The 21,234-nt window shown below is 37.6% G+C and overlaps 1 non-coding gene and 1 pseudogene across 1 annotated transcript; one reads left to right on the top strand and one right to left on the bottom strand.

The window, feature by feature from the left end:
- LOC137724292 (uncharacterized) overlaps window positions 1-21,234 on the top strand; it is a 51,529-nt pseudogene that overhangs the window by 7,080 nt on the left and 23,215 nt on the right.
- On the bottom strand, window positions 1,813-1,923 carry LOC137724293 (small nucleolar RNA R71). The gene has a single exon (XR_011067358.1). It is a non-coding gene; the product is annotated as a small nucleolar RNA R71 (small nucleolar RNA).

Below are 21,234 nucleotides of genomic sequence, written 5' to 3'. Positions count from 1 at the left end.
GGATTCGATGTAACCTTGCAAAGTTTGCCATGTAATTAAGTTAGAATGCTCAGTTTGTCCATCTATTTCTTGTTTCATTTTCTGTTTTAATGGTGACTTAGTGTGTTGATTTTAATGTTTGATCATCATTTGAATTAATCACAAAGTTGTGTAGCCAAGATTAGAACACACATCATGCATAATCTTGGTAGATATGTGAATGAATGAAGGGAGTGTTTAGCACACATCCTGCCGAGTTATTCCCTTTGGTTTTATGAAAGTTTCTTGTACATTACATAATCTTGATTATGAACCAAAGTTGCACATCACAATTAGGTTCATGATTAGAGACATTTGATCAAATCCACACATCATATGGTTGATCATATCCAAGTGAAACAAACTCAAGAAATAGGTAGATGAATGAGTACAAACTAACTTGACAAACATGGACTTAGTTGAGCAATGGTGAAACCGAATCCCTAGCTTCATTTCCATTGATACTATCCCATTACATTAGTTGTTGATTCATTTATTTGTGTTTACTTCATTTTCTCATGCTTTCAAGTTACAACAACAAATCTGTCTATTTAGACTAGTTTGATTCATTTCCAAATCTGCCTAGTTTGTTTAGTTTGATTCATTTCTTAGAGTTCTTGCAAAACAAGTAGTTACATAGGTCCAATTAGTCCCTGCGGATTCGACACCCTTGCTTGTGCCATTATACTAAATATATTCTAGCATTAGGAAGGAATTATACATCAACAAAAATGGCGCCGTTGCCGGGGACTGATTTCAGTCCCTTGTAATTGCTTGTTTGCTTGCTTGCTATTTTGATTAGTGTCAAGGTTCATAACTTGTCAAATTGATAACTGGAAGTTGATTTAAGTTGCATACATTTCATGTGTGGAAAAGAATCCCTTAGCCATTCCATTATCCATTGGTTTACATCAATTTGCTTTACAATCTGTTTTCGTTATATCTGTCCATTTAATTGCATTTCGTCCAAATACAATTTCTCCCCATATTTTGTTGAGTCTTAAGCTTAGAATCTGTCTTATCTTGTGTTTTGAAGCATTTTGAGTCAAGCCTAAACCTAATTTTCATCCAAAGTTGAGTTTAGTGTCAAAACTGCCCAGTTTGTGTTTTTAGGCAGTTTTGAGAGTTTTTAGCTTGTTTTGAGTCCTTTGAGTCCTTTCAAACGTTTTTAAGTTTATTTTTGTTCATTTCATTGTTATTTGCTAGTAGATTTTCATTCACACTTGTGTTATTTTATTTCAGGTAGTATATGTCAAATAAACTTGTTGAGTTAGGCCAAAGAATTGAACGGTTGAAGGGCCACACTTTGGACAATTTTGTGCCATCAAGTTCATCCTTTAGCCGTGAGGAAGAGGAAGGGAATTCACCTAGTTCAACAAGTAAAGAATCTGAGCAATTTAATTGGGAAAGAGAAGAAGAGATGGCGGGCAACGAAGATGAACTTCGAGCTTTGGAGGACTTTGCTCAACCAATCATACCAAATTCACCTTCATGCATCTTGCTGCCCACAGAAGCTAGAAACTATGATCTCAAATCTTCACATTTTCATATGTTTCCCTCATTTTATGGCTTACCTAATGAAGACCCTTTAGCTCATATTAAAGAATTTTACAATGTTGTGAGTGGTTTACCTTTGCAGGGAGTGAGTGAAGCGAATTTGAGGATGAGAGTGTTTCCTTACACCTTGAAAGATAAGGCCAAGAGTTGGTTGATGACTCTAACACCAGGTTCCCTCACCACATGGGATGCCGTGGCTAAGAAGTTCTTGGAGAAGTTCTTTTCCACTCAAAAGACAGCCACATTAAGGGGACAAATCTTCAACTTCAAACAAGATGATGGAGAACCTTTCAATGAGTGTTGGGAGCGTTTTAAAGGCCTCTTGATACAATGTCCACACCATGGGTTACCTTTTCACTTACAAATGCAAATTTTCTATGATGGACTAACCCAAACTTGTCAATCAACTGTTGATAATGCAGCAGGTGGAGCATTGAAGAAAAAGAATGCTCAAGAGTCATATAACATTTATGAGATGTTGGGGTCTAATGCTCAACACAAAGACACACCTAAACATTCCAACAACTCAAACTTGAATTGTATGAACGTTTAGGCACTCTTCTCTTCCATTCCTCATACGTACAAAACAAAGAGTATTGAAATTAACATTGAAATCAAAGAAACACCTAAACATTCCAACAACTCAAACTTGAATTGTATGAACGTTTAGGCACTCTTCTCTTCCTCTTCGTTGTAGCACAAGGTCTAAGGATAGTTTGATGGTGTGAACGGTTTGGGGAGTGGTGAAAATGGAAGGATGGTGTTTGGATTGTAAGGGAAACTCACGGCACAAAGGGGGAAGTGTTGGTGGTATGTACAATGGAATGGAAGTGTTTATGGAATGGATGAATTTCTGGCACAAAGGCCTTATTTCTGTGGTGAATGGATCCCCCCTTTTGTGGCTGCAATGAAGGGTTATTTATAGGTGAAATGGGGGGAACATGACAGCTAGGAGGGTGGTGGAAATCTGGAATGGTGATGGGAGATGCATGTGGCTGATTTATGCATGTGATTAAAGGGTGGAAATGCATGTGCTTTGAATAAGTGGCTGCATGTGCAAGGGGACAATCTGGAAATGAGATGGGAGATGCATGTGGCTGAAATGAATGTGTTTGCATGTGACTTAAAGCTAGGGTGAATGATGATAAATGCATGTGGATGGAAATAATGAAGGGTGAATGTGCATGTGCTGCAATGGGTTGGGAAAACATGTGAGGGAATGATTAAGGTGAATGAATAATGAAATGGGAAAGCATGTGCAAAAGGGGAATGCATGTGGCTGCAAGGTTTTGTGTTAGGTGATGGGTGCATGTTAAGTGATAAGTGATTATGATAAGTGATGATGATAAGTGATAAGTGATAAGTGATAAGTGATATGATATGTGGTTATGATAAGTGATAAGTAGTGATGATAAGTAATGATATGTGGGAGTGTGGCTGAAATGAAGGAGTGGAATGTTGGAATGTTATGCACGGCTAAGGAAATTGGAAAGGTTTAAATGTCCTAAAACTAAAGGGAACAAGGTTCCAACACTTTGGTCTTCAATTAGGTCTTCAATTTCGTCCAACACTTTGGCGCCAAGCATAAGCTATCCATCCTTAGCCCAAAAGTGCTCCAAAAGTCTCCAAAATGCATCTTTTTGCTCCTTTAGCCCTTTGGACCTACAAACACACGAAAATAGCTTAAAGGACTAAAATAACTAAAGAAACATAACGTAAATGCACGAGAACAAGCCATTTAAGTCGCATGAATATGCTCCTATCACATATTCATGCATGAAAATTAAGCGTGCACTCTCAATAAACATACATAAATAGGTTATCAATAAAACAGTTAAACAAATTGAATTCACAACTTATGAAACGTAATTAGAAGTAATCAAATCAAAATGCAAGTATAAACATATATTTCGAATCACCCCCTAGCTAAGGGGGGTTTAGTTCTTCATAACATTGAAATCAAAGAAACACCTAAACATTCCAACAACTCAAACTTGAATTGTATGAACGTTTAAGCACTCTTTTCTTCCATTCCTCAAACATACAAAACAAAGAGAATTGAATTTAAACATTGAAATCAAAGAAACACCTAAACATTCCAACAACTCAAACTTGAATTGTATGAACGTTTAGGCCCTCTTCTCTTCCTCTTTATTGTAGCACAAGGTCTAAGGATAGTTTGATGGTGTGAATGGTTTGGGGAGTGATGGAAATGGAAGAGGAGTGGTGTTTGGATTTGTAGGGAAACTCACGGCCAAGGGGATGTTTCTTGGTGTGAATGGATGATTTTCTGAAATGTGGAAGAATGAATGAGAATGAATGCAATGGATGCTTATTTATAGGTGAAATGGGGGGAACATGACAGCTAGGAGGGAATGTGGCTGCATGTTTGAATGATTAAAGGATGCATGTGGGTTGGAATTGCATGTGCAATGAATATGTGGCTGCATGTGCAAGGGGACAATCTGAAAATGCATGTGAAAGCATGTGTTGGCTGCAATGATGAAATGGATGGGAGTGCATGTGGCTTAATTAATTAAAGGGAGTGCATGTGCAATGTTTTAAAGGATGGAATGCATGTGAATATGATGGAAATCTGATATGGTGATGGGAGATGCATGTGGCTGATTTATGCATGTGATTAAAGGGAGTGCATGTTTGAATGATTAAAGGGACATGTGGGGGTAGAAATGATGAATGAAATGCATGTGAATGACAGCTAGATTGAATTAATTAAAGGGAGTGCATGGCAAGGTTGTTGTTGGTGCAATGATGGAGGAACAAGTGCATGTGGTTGAAATGTGGAAGGTGTGTGGCTACTTCAAGTAGGAATCCTTGTGACATCAACTCTTCAATTTCGTCCATTCCTTTTGCTCCAAGTATAAGTTATCCCTTCCAAGTCCAATTTTGCTCCAAAATGCTCCAAAATGCATCTTTTTGCTTCCTTAGCCACATGAACCTAAAAACACACGAAAATGGCTTAAACGCCAAAAACAACTATGAATTAACAATATAAATGCACGAAAACAAGCTAAGTAAGTCGCCTAAATATGCTCCTATCATAAGTAAACCCTAATCTAATAAACCCTAGGACTATATAAACATATTTTCAGCCACAAATTCGTACCACCCCCTTATGCTATTCAGAAACCCTTGTGCCGCACCTCCATTCTCCATTCTACACATCCACACATCTCCCTACACATCCATACAACTCTGCCGCACCTTCCCCACCATAATCAACCATCCTCCATCCCTCCAAACAAGAAAACACCACCCAAAACCACCAATTCCATCACCCAAACTTTGTGCCGCAGCAAGGAGGAGGAAGAGGAGCCAATCTGTGCATCGAATTCATCTTGGATTGCTGAGCATTTAGGTGTATTCTTTCTTATGATTTCAATGTTTAAATTCAATACTTTTTGTTATGCAAGCATGAGGAACTAATCCCCCCTTTGGCTAGGGGGGAATTTCGAAACCATGGTTATATTTGCATGATGATTTGATTACTTTCAGTTGTGATTTCATGAATGATGAATTCAATTTACTTATCTATTTTAATTAAAACTAGTTTATGTATATGAATTGAGAGTGCACGCTTGATTTGCATGCATAAACATGATGCTAGGGTATGAGGGAACTTCACCTAATCGTTGGGAACTTATATCCATGAGTAGTTAAGATTGTTGGTCGCAATTATGTTAAGTAAACTCTTGGCATAAGTATCATGCGCTTTCATAGTTACGAATGCCTCGTCAACACCTATGATTTCCATAGAACCTAATGATCTTTGATTGTCTTTCTATTATGCGCTTTCATATAGAGAACTTTTAAGGAATAATTTGATTGCAATGCGCTAATTCCATTCAATTCAATGACCTAAGGGAAATCTGAGAGTTAATTTAAGCGTACCTAATTAACTTGGGGTGTTGAGGTTCATAAATTCATCGAATAAGCAACTTGAGATTATTTTGTATGCAAGTATGCCATGTGTGGAGAAAAACCTCCTAGCCATCTCACCATCCACTTAATTTTATCAAATTCGCCTAAATCTGCCTATTTTACATATTCGTTTTGTTTGTTTGATTTTCGTCCAAAACCAAATCCCCAATTGTCTTAGAGTGTCTAATTGGTCCAAATATGTTTTAGATTGTGCTTTTAAGAGTTTTGAGTCAAGTTAGAATCAATTTTCGTCCAAATTTGTGTTTAGGCTCAAAACCGCCCAGATTGTGTTTTTAAGGCAGTTTTGAGTGTTTTTAGCCTATTTTGAGTCTTGTGAACGTAGTTGAGTCTTTTTACGTGAGTTTAAGTGTTTGAAAGGTTAATTTTAGTTATTTGAGTCAGTTTAGAGTGTTTAGCAAGCCCTCCTAATCCCCGGTGTAAGAACGATCCCTACTTATTTATATGCTACAATTGTCAAAAGAGGGTTAATTTGTGTGTTAAGTTAATTTTCGCATCAGAAATCTGCCATTGGAGTGTGGAGAGTTTCTAGGTGCATTCTATCCTTTGTCTTAGTTCAATGTTTAAATTTAATTATCTTTGTTTTGCGAACATGAGGAACTAATTTCTTTTTAGTTGGAGGTGAATTCGAAGCCATGATAATATGTTTTATATGAATTGATTACGTCCGGTTATTATTTCTTAAGGCATAAATGTGATTTGCTTATTGATAGGAGCATATTCATGCGACTTAAATGGCTTGTTCTCGTGCATTTACATTATGTTTCTTTAGTTATTTTATTACTTTAAGCTATTTTCCGTGTTTGTAGGTCCAAAGGGCTAAAGGAGCAAAAAGATGCATTTTGGAGACTTTTGGAGCACTTTTGGGCTAAGGATGGATAGCTTATGCTTGGAGCCAAAGTGTTGGACGAAATTGAAGACCTCATTGAAGACCAAAGTGTTGAAACCTTGTTCCCTTTAGTTTTAGGACATTTAAACCTTTCCTATATCCTTAGCCGTGCATAACATTCCAACATTCCACTCCTTCATTTCAGCCACACTCCCACATATCATTACTTATCATCACCACTTATCATATCATTCACTTATCATATCATTCACTTATCATATCATTCACTTATCATATCATACACTTATCACTTATCACAACAACAACCTTGCACATGCACATTCATCCACCTTTCTCCCAAATCATCCACATGCACCCATCACCAAACACTTACCTTTGCCGTGACTCTTCACTCCCATTTCCAGCTTTTCCTTTGCATTTCCCTTTTCATTTCAGCCACATGTATTCATCATTGCAGCCACCATTCATCCCAGTTGTCAATCACATACTTTCCCATTGTATATTTCATCCACATGCATCTTTAAACAACAAACAAATCATCCACACAATCTGCCATCATTCACACAAACACCATCATTGCCGTGCATCCCATTCCATCTCCCATTTCAGATTGCATTCCATTCATTCCAACCAAGCCACATGCACTCCCATTAATTAATTCATCCTAGCTGTCAAAGCACATGCACATTCACCCTAATCATTCACATAACTTTAATTCACATGCAAACACATTGCATTACCATTCACCACTAGAAAATCACCATCATTGCCGTGAGTTTCATACACTTTCCAGCCATTCCACATGCCATTGTCATTCCACTTCATTTCACCTTCATTTCCAGATTGTCCCCTTGCACATGCAGCCACATATTCATTGCACATGCATTTCCAACCCACATGCATCCTTTAATCATTCAAACATGCAGCCACATTCCCTCCTAGCTGTCATGTTCCCCTCATTTCACCTATAAATAAGCATCCATTGCATCCATTCTCATACACACTTCCATTTCAGAAACTCATCCATTGCAGAAATGTAGACACCAAACACTTCCCTTTGGCCGTGAGTCTCCCTTACAATCCAAACACCATCCTTCCATTTCCACCACTCCTCTTCCATTCATCCACCACTCCCCAAACCATTCACACCATCAAACTATCCTTAGACCTTGTGCTACAACGAAGAGGAAGAGAAGAGTGCCTAAACGTTCATACAATTCAAGTTTGAGTTGTTGGAATGTTTAGGTGCTTCTTTGATTTCAATGTTTAAATTCAATACTCTTTGTTTTGTACGAATGAGGAATGGAAGAGAAGAGTGCCTAAACGTTCATACAATTCAAGTTTGAGTTGTTGGAATGTTTAGGTGTTTCTTTGATTCTCTTTATTTTGTACGTATGAGGTACTAAACCCCCCTTGGCTAGGGGGGGATTTGAAATAAATGTTTATGCTTGCATTTTGATTTGATTACTTCTAATTGCGTTTCATAAGTTGTTGATTCAATTTGTTTAACCGTTTGATTGATAACTTATTTATGTATGTTTATTAAGAATGTGCGCTTAATTTTCATGCATGAATATGACGCTAGAATATAAGTGAGTTTCACCTAATCGTTATGAACTTATATTCACAAGTAGTGGAGGTTGCTTATAAACAATCGCGTTAAATGAATTCTTGGCACGAGTTTCATGCTCATCATAGTAACGAATGCCTCGTCAACACTTATAGTTTTCATAATGCTTAATGATCTTTGATTGTATCTTTATTGTGCTGTTCACGTAAAGGACTTTTGGAGAATGTAGTGAATTGCGTTGCGCTAACCCATCCAATTCATTAACTTAAGGAAAACTTGACGGTTAATTTAAGCGGACCTAATTGACCCGGGGTGATGAGTTTCATAATTTATTGAAATGCAATTGGAAATCGTTTTATTATGCAAGTATAACATATGTGGAGATGAACCCCATAGCTAACTTTCCATCCATTCAATTCCATCAATTTGTTCTTTCTTTTCTTGTTTCTGTTTTCATGTTTAATTTAACTTGTTGTTCAATTATGTTAAACATGTGGAACTAATTTCTTTTTAGTTAGAGGCGAATTTGAAGCCATGGACATATGTTGGTTATGATTTGATTTACTCCAGTTATGAATTCATGAACTTTAGATGTGGGTTACTTTTCTGTTTTGATTAAGAACTTGTTTATGTATGTGGGTTGAGGGTCGACACTTAATTTGCATGCCTAAACTTGATGCTAGGATTTAAGGGAATTTCACCTAATCGTTATGAACTTATATTCATGAGTAGTAAAAATCGCTAGTCACGATTGTGTTTAGTAAACCCTAGGCTGGATTAACATGTGTATTCCATAGTTATGAATGCCTAGTCGATGTTTATGATTTCCGTTGAACTTAATGATCTTTGTTGAATGTCTCTATCATGCGTATTCCATGTTAGGGACTTTGATTAGGAATAATTTGGTTGTAATGCGTATCCCATTCAATCCAATGAATCTAGGGAAATCTGAAGGTTAATTTAAGCGTACCTAATTAACTTGGAGCATTTTCATTCATCGTTTGTTGAAGTCATAATTGGGAGTCAAATTATGTGCTTATGTTCATGTGTGGATAAGGAACCCTCTAACTAGTTTTTCATCATTCTATTTTATCAATTTCGTTTTTATAATCTGTTTTAATTAGAATCTGCGCATTTAGTTTAAATTCATCCAAAACCATTCCCCCATTTATTTTAAAGTGTTAGATTAGTTAGAAATACATTTAGTTTGTGTTTTTAAGAGTCTTGAGTCAAGTTACATCTTAAATTCGTCCAAAATTGGGTTTAAGGTCAGAAACTGCCTAGTTAGTGTTTTTAGGCAGTTTTGAGTCTTTTGAACTTGTTTTGACACTTAATTTGCATGCATGAATTTGATGCTAGAATATAAGGGGGTTTCATATAATAGTTATTCACTTATATTCACAAGTAGTGGAGGTTGCTAGTCACAATCGCGTTAAGTAAATCCTTGGTATGAGTCTCATGTGTTTCATAGTGATGAATGCCTTGTCAATGCTTATAGTTTTCACAAAACTTAATGACTTTTGATATGTATCTAATATAAAAAACTTGAAAAAGATAATTTGGTTTAGATGCGTATTCCATCTAATTCAATGAAATAAGGAAAACTTGAGGGTTAGTTGTGCGATGCAACTAATTTGGGGCATTGTCATTCATAGTCTAAAGGAATAATAATTGGACATTGGTTTGTATGCATATATCATGTATGGAGAAGGACCCTCTAACTAACCTTTTACCCATTTATTTTACTTAAATTCGTTTTTCAAAAGTGTTTTCTATAAAGTTTTTGTTTTAAGTTTAAAATTCGTCAAAAACAATCGCCAAGTCTTCATATTTGAGTCAAAACCTGTTTTCTTTTAGTCCTTTGAGTCAAGTCAAGTCCTATTTTCGTCCAAATCACTTATTGAGTCTAAAATTGAGTCTTTTTTATTATTGGTTGCTGTTTTAAGTGTCCAAAGTTAGTTTTGAGTCTATAGAGTCTAGTTTAGTGTTTTTGAGTCTTATTTAATAGCTGTTGGGTTTCACCGGAGTCACGGTGGTGAAGAATGAAGAGAATGAACTTGTGCCTACACGCATTCAAACCGATTGGAGAGTGTGCATTGACTATAGGAAGCTAAATGCCACAACAAGGAAAGATCACTTTCCTTTGCCATTCATCGATCAAATGCTTGAAAGGTTAGCCGGTCATTCCTTTTATTACTTTCTTGATGGTTATTCGGGTTATAATCAAATAGTCATAGCGCCAGATGATCAAGAAAAGACCACCTTTACTTGTCCATTTGGTACTTTTGCATATCGTCGTATGCCATTTGGTTTATGCAATGCACCGGCCACTTTCCAACGATGCATGGTAAGTATATTCTCGGATTATGTTGAGAAAATAATTGAAGTGTTTATGGACGATTTTAGTGTGTTTGGAGACTCATTTGATGATTGTTTGCATAATCTTACTTTAATCTTGAAAAGATGCATGGAAACTAACCTTGTTTTGAATTGGGAAAAATATCATTTTATGGTTAAACAAGGCATAGTTTTGGGTCATATCATCTCTGAAAAAGGAATTGAAGTTGATAAGTCTAAAATAGATCTTGTACGTTACTTACCCTCTCCTACTTCGGTTAGAGAGGTTCGTTCTTTTCTTGGCCATGCAGGATTCTATAGGTGATTTATCAAGGATTTCTCCAAGAGTGCACAACCCCTATGCCGTCTCCTACAAAAAGAAGTGGCTTTTGAGTTCAACGAGGAGTGTGAGACGGCATTCAAGCATCTCAAAGACATGCTTACCACGGCAGCCATTATCATTCCACCAGATTGGACATTGCCTTTTGAGCTAATGTGTGATGCATTCGATTATGCAATAGGGGTTGTTTTGGGCCAAAGGAAGAACAAGCAACCACACGTCATATATTATGCTTCCCGGACCCTAAATGATGCTCAATTAAACTACTCTACCACTGAAAAAAGAACTTCTTGCCGTTGTGTTTGTTTTAGATAAGTTTCGTTCATATTTACTTGGCACTAAACTAATTGTATATTCTGACCATGCAGCTCTAAGGTACTTATTCACCAAAAAGGAGGCCAAACCAAGGCTAATTCGATGGATGCTTCTTCTCCAAGAGTTTGACATTGAAATTTGATAGGAGCATATTCATGCGACTTAATTAGCTTGTTCTCGTGCATTTATGTTGTGTTTCCTTAGTTATTTTAGTGTTTAAAGTCACTTTTGTGTATTTTCAGATTATAAGGCCAAAGTGTGCAAGAAGATGCAAATTGGAGTCTTTTGGAGCAAAAGAGGAATGAATGAGTTGAAGACTTGAAGAAACGATGAATTCCTACTCAAACGAGGATTCCTACTCCAACAAGGATTCCTACTTGAAGTAGGAAAGTTAACCCTAGGTTTCTCGTTTTGGTAACCTTTCCTAATCTGAAATGTCTGTATTTTCTAGCCACTTTGAAGGCCTTGTATGCACTTTAGGACACAAAACAAAGGCCCTAGCCCACTTTAAAGCCTTAGCCGTGGCCTTTCCCTTCTCCCCTTCCCTTGCCGTGCAAGGGGGGGCATTTTTGTCCCCTTTTATGCACCTAAACCCTAACCCTTTTTCCTTGCAGCCACTCTCCCTTTTATTTCTGAAATTTAAACCTATTTCCCTTCCAAATAAACCCTAGCCGCACCTATTAATCAATTCCCTCTTTAATTTCTGATTTTATTTCCTTTTTCTAGAAGCCTTTGATTTTATTTTAGTTAATAAAAATAAGCTAGGGTTTATTTTCTGAAACCCTATATAAACTAAGCCCTAAGCCGCACCCTAGCTCTCTTCTCTCTTTCATTCACTCTTCCAGAATTCAGCCACAAAACCTTGTTGCCGCAGCCACCCTTCCACTCTCTCCCTTTTGCCGCAGCCACCATCACCTAAATCCCTTCAATCCGCAGCCTTCCCCCACCATTCCAGCCACCATCCACACCTCCATACATCATCCCACCACCTTGCTGCACCACCATCTCCCCATAAACCCATCCCTAAACAAGAAAATCATCCAAACTCACCATAAACCTTCTCTGCCGCATCAAGAAGAAAGGAGAAAGAGGAACTTGAAACGTGCAGAAATTCAAGTGGATTCCTTTGGCATTTTAGATGTAATCAATCTTTTGTTCTTTATGTTTAATTTCAATTTTGTTTCTCTTTCTGTGAACATGAGAGGCTAAATCCCTAGTTAGCTAGGGGGTGATTCAAAACCATGTTTATGCTTGCAATATAAATTGATTACCTTTGGTTGGAATTTCATGAGTTGTGGATTCAATTTGTTTAACTGCTTGATTGATAACTTATTTGTGTATGTTTATTGAGAGTGCACGCTTAGTTTTCATGCATGAATATGATGCTAGAATATAAGTGAGTTTCACCTAATAGTTACAAACTTATATTCACAAGTAGTGGAGGTTGCTTATAAACAATCGCGTTAAATGAATTCTTGGCACTAGTTTCATGCTCATCATAGTAACGAATGCCTCGTCAACACTTATAGTTTTCATGTTTCTTAATGATCTTTGATTGTATCTTTATTGTGCTTTTCACGTAAAGGACTTTTGGAGAATGTTTTGAATTGTGTATGCGCTGTCCCATCCAATTCATTAACTTAAGGAGAACTTGAAGGTTAATTTAAGCGGACCTAATTAACCCGGGGTGTTGAGTTTCATAATTCATCGAAAGACCAACTGAAAATCATCTTGTATGCAAGTGTGACATGTGTGGAGAAGAACCTTCTAGCTAGCATTCCATCCATATTTTCATCAAATTCATCTTTACAATCTGTTTTAATTACAATATGTGCATTTTATTTAATTTCGTCAAAAACTAAATCCCCCTTTACTTTAGTGTCCAATTTAGTTAGAAAGTGTCTTAGTTTGTGTTTCTAAGTGTTTTGATTCAAGTTATTACCCAAATTCGTCCAAAATAGTGTAAGTGCTCAAAACTGCCCAGATTGTGTTGTTAAGGCAGTTTTGAGTGTTTTGGGGCTGTTTTGAGTCTTTTGGTTTGTTTTAGTGTTTTATTGTTTAGTTTTGCATTCTTTGAGTCTAGTTGAGTGTTTTAACTTTTGTTTTACGTTTTTGAGTCAGTTTTCAATTGATTTAGCAATCCCTCCTAATCCCCCGTCTAGAACGATCCCTACTTATTCATATACTACAATTGTCAAAAGAGGGTTTTAATTTGTGTGCTTATATATTTTGCTAATCCCTTGGATTGTTATTTTCTGTTTATTTTTAGTTTGATAAAGATTCTGACCTTGTTTTGTTTTTCTTGTTTTAGGTACTAGTGTATGACTCGGAGTTCTCAATCGATTCGTGAGCATATCTTGGACTTTGACAGCGATTTTGAGAGGACTTTGAGACGAAAGAGAAAGCAACAAGAATCAAATCCACAAAGCCCGGAACCTGACCTTGAAGAACAAGTTCTAGAAGAGGAAGGAGAACCCACGGCAAGGATTTTTGAAGAACCACAAGGCATGGCCATGGACAATCGGACCTTTGTGTATCCAATATCCCCCGCCTGCCCAAGGGAAGACCGAAGAGTTCGAGTTGAAGTCAAGTTTGCTCCACCATATTCCGAAATACCATGGGTTGTCCATGGAGGATCCGAACAAGCATCTGAAGGAATTCCAGGTGGTGTGTTCAAGCATGACTCCCGTCAACGTCGATGGAAGTATTCTGAAGATGAAGGCTTTTCCATTCTCTTTAATGGACAAAGCCAAAGATTGGTTGTACGAGTTAGCTCCCGGAACCGTCACATCATGGGAGAGTATGAAGAGGGCATTTCTGGAGAAGTTTTTCCCAACTTCTCGAATCATCCTTTTACGTAAAAGGATAAGTGGAATCCAACAAGAAGAAGGTGAGTCTTTTCCTACGTATTATGAATGTTTTAAATCCCTTGTTACTTCTTGTCCACAGCATCAGATGAAGGAGGAATTACTTCTACAATACTTCTACGAGGGGCTCCTACCAATCGAACGTCAAATGCTCGATGCCTCGGCGGGTGGAGCATTGGTGGACAAGACACCCATGGCGGCCAAGGTTTTGATTGCTAACCGAGCGTTGAACGCTCAACAATACGAAGGAGTAGGCCAAAGAGGACCCCCACGGCAGCAAGTTCATGAGGTAAGTTCCACACCCGACATTCATTCACAATTAGCTAATCTTACTTCCATTGTGTCTCAGATGGCCGAGGGAATGAGGATGCAAGGACCAATTGTATGCGGAGTGTGTTCTATCCAAGGACATGCTTCAGAGAAGTGCCCGCAACTCATTGAAAATGATGGATGGGAAAGCGCAAATGCAATTGGATTTCAAGGCCAAAACCAACCAAGGAACGATCCGTATTCCAACACCTACAATCCCGGTTGGAGAGACCACCCAAACTTCAAATGGAGGGAGCCCCAACAACCACCACAACAAGGAGGCTTTAGGCAACAACCCCCGGGCTTCTACAACAAGCCATACGCACCCACACAAGCACCTCCACAATCTGCCCAAACAAGTTCAGGTACGTCCCTAGATAACGATACACTTCTTAAGTTACTAACTAATTTGTCTCAGGGGCAAGAAAATCAAGCCAAAGCCATGCAAAACCAAGACAAGAGGGTGGAGCAATTGGAGAAACAAATTGGGCAGATTGCAGATTTTGTAGGGAAGTTTCGTGAGCAAGGCCAACTTCCTAGTTCTACCATTCCAAACCCCAAGGGAGGCTTCGAAAGTGCAAAGGCCATACTCTTGAGAAGCGGAAAAGAAGTCGGGGCAGGTCCTACACCATCACCATCAGGTCTTAACGAGGACGAAAAGCTGAGAATTGAAGAGGAGGACATAGGCCAGCCCACGGCAAAGGTGGAAACACCTTTGCCGCAAGCTTCAAGTGACTTCAAAGTGTCTAATTCGGCCAAAAAGGGTAAGAATGTGTCAAATTCGGTTCCTACTAATGTTTTACCTCCAAATGTGCCTTTTCCTAGTAGGTTTATGCAAACGAAGAAAGAAGAAGCCGAGAAGGACATACTTGAAACATTTCGGAAAGTTCAAGTAAACATACCCTTTTTGGATGCAATCAAGCAAGTCCCGAGGTACGCCAAGTTCTTAAAGGAGCTTTGCACCACTAGGAAGAGGATGTCGACCAAGGAGGTGGTAAAGGTAGGTGAAAATGTCTCCGCCATCTTGCAACGCAAACTACCCCCCAAATGCAAAGATCCGGGTAGTTTTACAATTCTTTGTGTGATAGGTAATACTCGTTTTGAATCTGCCATGCTAGACCTAGGTGCTTCTATAAATGTTATGCCATATTCAATTTATGCATCTATGAACCTAGGAGTATTGAAAAATGATGGTGTAATCATACAATTGGCCGATAGATCTAACGCCTATCCAAAGGGAGTTTTGGAAGATGTGTTAGTGCAGGTAAATCATTTAATCTTTCCGGCGGACTTCTATGTGCTCGAGATGGATGAATCTGACCATGCCCCTACGTTGCCAATCCTCCTTGGACGGCCATTCATGAAGACGGCTCGGACAAAAATCGATGTGTTTAATGGAACTTTGTCCATGGAATTTGATGGGGAAGTTGTTAATTTTAGTCTTTCTGATTCTATTAAGTATCCTAGTGAGGATCATTCATGTTTCTCCATTGATATAGTTGACTCATTGATGCGAGAATTAAACGCACACAAATTAAACCCTCTTTTTGACAATTGTAGTATAAGTATAAGTAGGGATCGTTCTGGACCGGGGATTAGGAGGGATTGTTAATCACATGGATTTGACTTAAAAACGTAAAAACACAATATAAAACTCTATACTATACTCAAAGAATGCAAAACTAAACTTTAAAACACTAAAACAAACCAAAAGACTCAAACATCACCCAAAACACACAAAACTGCCTTAAAAACACTTTCTGGGCAGTTTTGAGCACTTTGGTGAATTTGGACGAATTTGGGAAATAAATTGAATCAAAACACTTAGAAACATAAACTAAGACACTTTCTAACTAAATTGGACAATAAAGTAAAGGGGGATTTAGGTTTTGACGAATTTAAACTAAATGTACAGATTGTAAATTAAAGGCAAATGTAAATGTGAATGTGTGATAGAATTGAATGGAATAAAGGCTAGCTAAGGGGTTCATCTCCACATATGTTACACTTGCATAATAAAACGATTTCCAATTGCATTTCAATAAACCATTAATTCTCAACACCCCAAGTTAACCGTGAATTGAACTAATTAACCCTCAGATTTTCCTAACGTTATTGAATTGGATGATTGCATACGACAACCCAAAACATTCCCCACAAGTTCCCTATATGAACTGCATAATAGAGATACAAGCAAGAATCATTACGTTCTTTGAAAACCATAAGCATTGACGAAGCATTCGTTACTATGGACTGCATGAAACTCTTGCCAAGAATTCATTTAACGCGATTGTTTATAAGCAACCTCCACTACTTGTGAATATAAGTTTGTAACGATTAGGTGAAACTCACTTATATTCTAGCGTCATATTCATGCATGAAAATTAAGCGCGCATTCTCAATAAACATACATAAATAAGTTATCTATCAAATAGTTAAACAAATTGAATTCACAACTGATGCGAGATTTAAACGCACACAAATTAAACCCTCTTTTTATCAATTGTAGTAAGTATGTAAGTAGGGATCTGATAGGAGCATATTTACGCACCTTAGTTTAGCTTGTTTTTGTGCATTTATAGTGTTTTTCCTTAGTAAAGTAGTCTTTTAAGCTAGTTCTATGTGTTTTCAGGTTTTAAGGGCAAAGTATGCAAAAGGATGCATTTTGGAGCCTTTTGGAGCAAATTAGAGCTTGGAATGGACATCATATGCTTGGAGCCAAGAGGATGGACGAAATTGAAGACTTGAAGATGATGATTCCTACTTGGGCAAGGTTTCCTAGTTGAAGTAGGAAAGTCCCTAAATGGAAGATGGGTTTCCTAGTTGAATTAGGATTCCTAGTTAAGATGGGTTTCCTAGTTGAATTAGGATTCCTAGAAGAATGAAGATTCCTACTCAAATAAGGTTTCCTACTTGATGAAGGAAAGTCAAAATCCAAATGGTCTCAAGTGAAGCAACAAAGAAGTTTTCCAAATCCAAGAAGGAAAAGGAGTCCAAGATGAAGAAGGAATGACAAAGACAAGGTTTCCTAATCCTAATAGGCAAAGTTTCCATGTGCAATGAGGAGTCCTTATCCATTTAGGAAACCTTATCCTTGTTCTAGAAACCTTATCCTTGTTCTAGAACCCTTATCCATCCTTGCCATGAGTTTTCCTTGCATTGGAGGGTTTCTAGAAGCCCTAATCTGCCCTATCCTTTAGTGCCGCACCCTTATCTCTTTTTCCCTACAAATTTGGCCCTTAAAACATGATTCTAGGAACCTTATCTTATCTCCTACAAAAGTGGCGCCCCAAATCCTTCTAGAGTGCTGATTTCCCTTGCCTTGCAAGGCATTCTAGAAGCCTTATCACCTTATCTCCTTACCTGCCGCACCTAGGAAGCATTATCCCTTTTTATTTCTGATTTCTAAGCCTATTTCCTTGTGGATTTGGGTTATTCAAGTCCATATCTGATTACCCTAGGGTTTTAAGTGCCTATATATACTCATATTAACCCCTAGATCAGACCACCACCTCTCATACACATTCATTCATTCCAGAAATTCGTCCAACCCTCTCCACACCCTTGCCGCAGCCACCAAACACCTTTCTCCTTAGTTTTAAGCTTTGCCGCACTATCCCATCCCTCCTAAACACTACCCTACCATCACACATCCATTCCTCCATACAAATACCACCCAAAACCTGTCCTTAGACCTTGTGCCGCAACAAAGAGGAGGAGAAGAGGGCGTGGAAGTTCATGCAATTCAAGTTCGAGTGGCTGGAATATTTAGGTGTTTCCTCTCCTTTGATTTCAATGTTTAAATTTATTTCTCTTTGTCTTGTACGTATGAGGAACTAAACCCCCCCCCTTGGCTAGGGGGGGATTCGAAATACATGTTTATACTTGCTATATGATTTGATTACTTCTAATTGCGTTTCATAAGTTGTGAATTCAATTTACTTATCTATGTGAATTACATTGATTTGTGTGTGTTGGTTGAGAGTGCACGCTTAATTATCATGCATAAATTGGATGCTAGGATATAAGGAAATTTCACCTAATCGTTATGGAATTATATTCACAAGTAGTAAAGGTTGATGATCTCAATCGTGTTAAGTAAATTCTTGGCATAAGTTTCATGCAATCATAGTAACAAGTGCTTCGTCAATGCTTATGGTTTTCATAGAACTTAATGATTCTTGCTTGTATCTCTATTATGCAATCATGTAGGGGACTGGTGGGGAATGTTTTGGGTTGTCGTATGCAATCATCCAATTCAATAACGTTAGGAAAATCTGAAGGTTAATTTAAGCGAACCTAATTAACTTGGGGCGTTCAGAATTCATGGGTTATTGAAAAGCAATTGGAAATCGTTTTATATGCAAGTATAACATGTGTGGAGATGAACCCCTTAGCTAGCTTCCCATCCATTCAATTCCATCAAATTCGTTTTACAATCTGTTCTAATTTAAAAAGTTTGTTTTGTTTTTAAATTCGTCCAAAACCAATCCCCCTTTACTTTGTTGAGTCATAGTAGTTAGAAATCACTTTAGTTTGTGTTTTTAAGTGTCTTAGGTCAAAGTAAAACCAATTTTCGTCCAAAGTTGTGTCTAGTGTTCAAAACTGCCCAGATTGTGTTTTTAAGGCAGTTTTGAGTGTTTTGGTGCTGTTTTGAGTCTTTTGGTTTGTTTTGGTGTTTTAAAGTTTAGTTTTGCATTCTTTGAGTCTAGTATAGTGTTTTAAACCTGTTTTTACGTATTTGAGTCAGTTTCCAAGTGATTAACAATCCCTCCTAATCCCCGGTCCAGAACGATCCCTACTTACATTCTTCACTACAATTGATAAAAAGAGGGTTTAATTTGTGTGCGTATAATTCTCGCATCAGGATCGTTCTGGACCGGGGATTAGGAGGGATTGTTAATCACTTGGATTTGACTCAAAAACGTAAAAACACAATATAAAACACTATACTAGACTCAAAGAATGCAAAACTAAACTTTAAAACACTAAAACAAACCAAAAGACTCAAACATCACCCAAAACACTCAAAACTGCCTTAAAAACACTTTCTGGGCAGTTTTGAGCACTTTGGTGAATTTGGACGAATTTGTGTAATAAATTGAATCAAAACACTTATAAACACAAACTAAATGTATTTCTAACTAAATTGGACAATAAAGTAAAGGGGGATTGAGTTTTGGACGAAATTAAACTAAATGCACAGATTGTAATTTAAGGGCAGAATGTAAATATGAACGTGATGGAATTGAATGGATGGGAAGGCTAGCTAAGGGGTTTATCTCCATACATGTTATACTTGCATAATAAAACGATTTCCAATTGCTTTTCAATAAACCATTAATTCTCAACACCCCAAGTTAACCGAGAATTGCACTAATTAACCCTCAGATTTTCCTAACGTTATTGAATTGGATGATTGCATACGACAACCCAAAACATTCCCCACAAGTTCCCTATATGAACTGCATAATAGAGATACAAGCAAGAATCATTACGTTCTTTGAAAACCATAAGCATTGACGAAGCATTCGTTACTATGAACTGCATGAAACTCTTGCCAAGAATTCATTTAACGCGATTGTTTATAAGCAACCTCCACTACTTGTGAATATAAGTTTGTAACGATTAGGTGAAACTCACTTATATTCTAGCGTCATATTCATGCATGAAAATTAAGCGCACATTCTCAATAAACATACATAAATAAGTTATCTATCAAATAGTTAAACAAATTGAATTCACAACTTATGAAACGCAATTAGAAGTAATCAAATTATAATGCAAGCATAAACATATATTTCGAATTCCCCCCTAGCCAAGGGGGGTTTAGTTCCTCATACGTACAAAACAAAGAGAATTGAAATTAAACATTGAATTCAAAGGAAAAGAAACACCTAAACATTCCAACAACTCAAACTTGAATTGTATGAACGTTTAGGCCCGCTTCTCTTCCTCTTTGTTGTAGCACAAGGTCTAAGGTGAATTTTGGGGATTATGGATGATGTAGAATGATAGGTTTTGTGGAATGTGGAAGGAAGTAATGGTGTTTGGATTGGTAGGGAATAGGTGCTGTTTTGCACGGCACAAAGGCTCTCTTTGGTGAATTTCTGAATATTGGAAGTGTGAATGAATTGTGGCTGCAATGGATGCTTATTTATAGGTGAAGAAGAGGGAATATGACAGCTAGGAACTTGGTGGAAAGCTGAAAATGCATGTGCAATGTTTTGGGAGAAAATGGGAGTGCATGTGGCTGCAATGGATTAAAGGGTGAATGCATGTGCAATGACAGCTAGGTTATGATGATGAATGCATGTGTGATAGGAGCATATTCATCGACTTAAATGGCTTGTTCTCGTGCATTTACGTTATGTTTCTTTAGTTATTTTAGTCCTTTAAGCTATTTTCGTGTGTTTGTAGGTCCAAAGGGCTAAAGGAGCAAAAAGATGCATTTTGGAGACTTTTGGAGCACTTTTGGGCTAAGGATGGATAGCTTATGCTTGGCGCCAAAGTGTTGGACGAAATTGAAGACCTAATTGAAGACCAAAGTGTTGGAACCTTGTTCCCTTTAGTTTTAGGACATTTAAACCTTTCCAATTCCCTTATGCCGTGCATCTCCACCTTTCTCCCAAAACCATACACATGCATTCATTATTCATTCCCTCACATGCTCCCATTACTTATCATCACCACTTATCACTTATCATAACCACATATCATATCACTTATCATAACCACTTATCACTTATCATCACCACATATCATATCACTTATCATCATCACTTATCACTTATCAATTATCATCATCACTTATCACTTATCACTTAACATGCACCCATCACCTAACACAACACCTTTAATTCACATGCATACCTATTCTTTAAATCAGCCACATGCATTCATATTCACCATCATTGCCGTGCACATTCCTTCCCATTTCCACCTTTCATTTCAGCCACATGTCTTCATCATTGCAGCCACCATTCAATCTTTAATCCACATGCATTCACACACACTTCACACAAGCAGAAATCACATGCAAACACATGCATTTCCAACCCCAAACACCCATTGCCGTGAGTTCCCATTGCATTTCCAGCTTTGCACATGC

This window comes from Pyrus communis, unplaced genomic scaffold (assembly GCF_963583255.1).
Source record: "Pyrus communis unplaced genomic scaffold, drPyrComm1.1 SCAFFOLD_24, whole genome shotgun sequence".
Taxonomy (NCBI): Eukaryota; Viridiplantae; Streptophyta; class Magnoliopsida; order Rosales; family Rosaceae; genus Pyrus; species Pyrus communis.
This window is presented reverse-complemented; position numbering and strand designations above follow the sequence as displayed.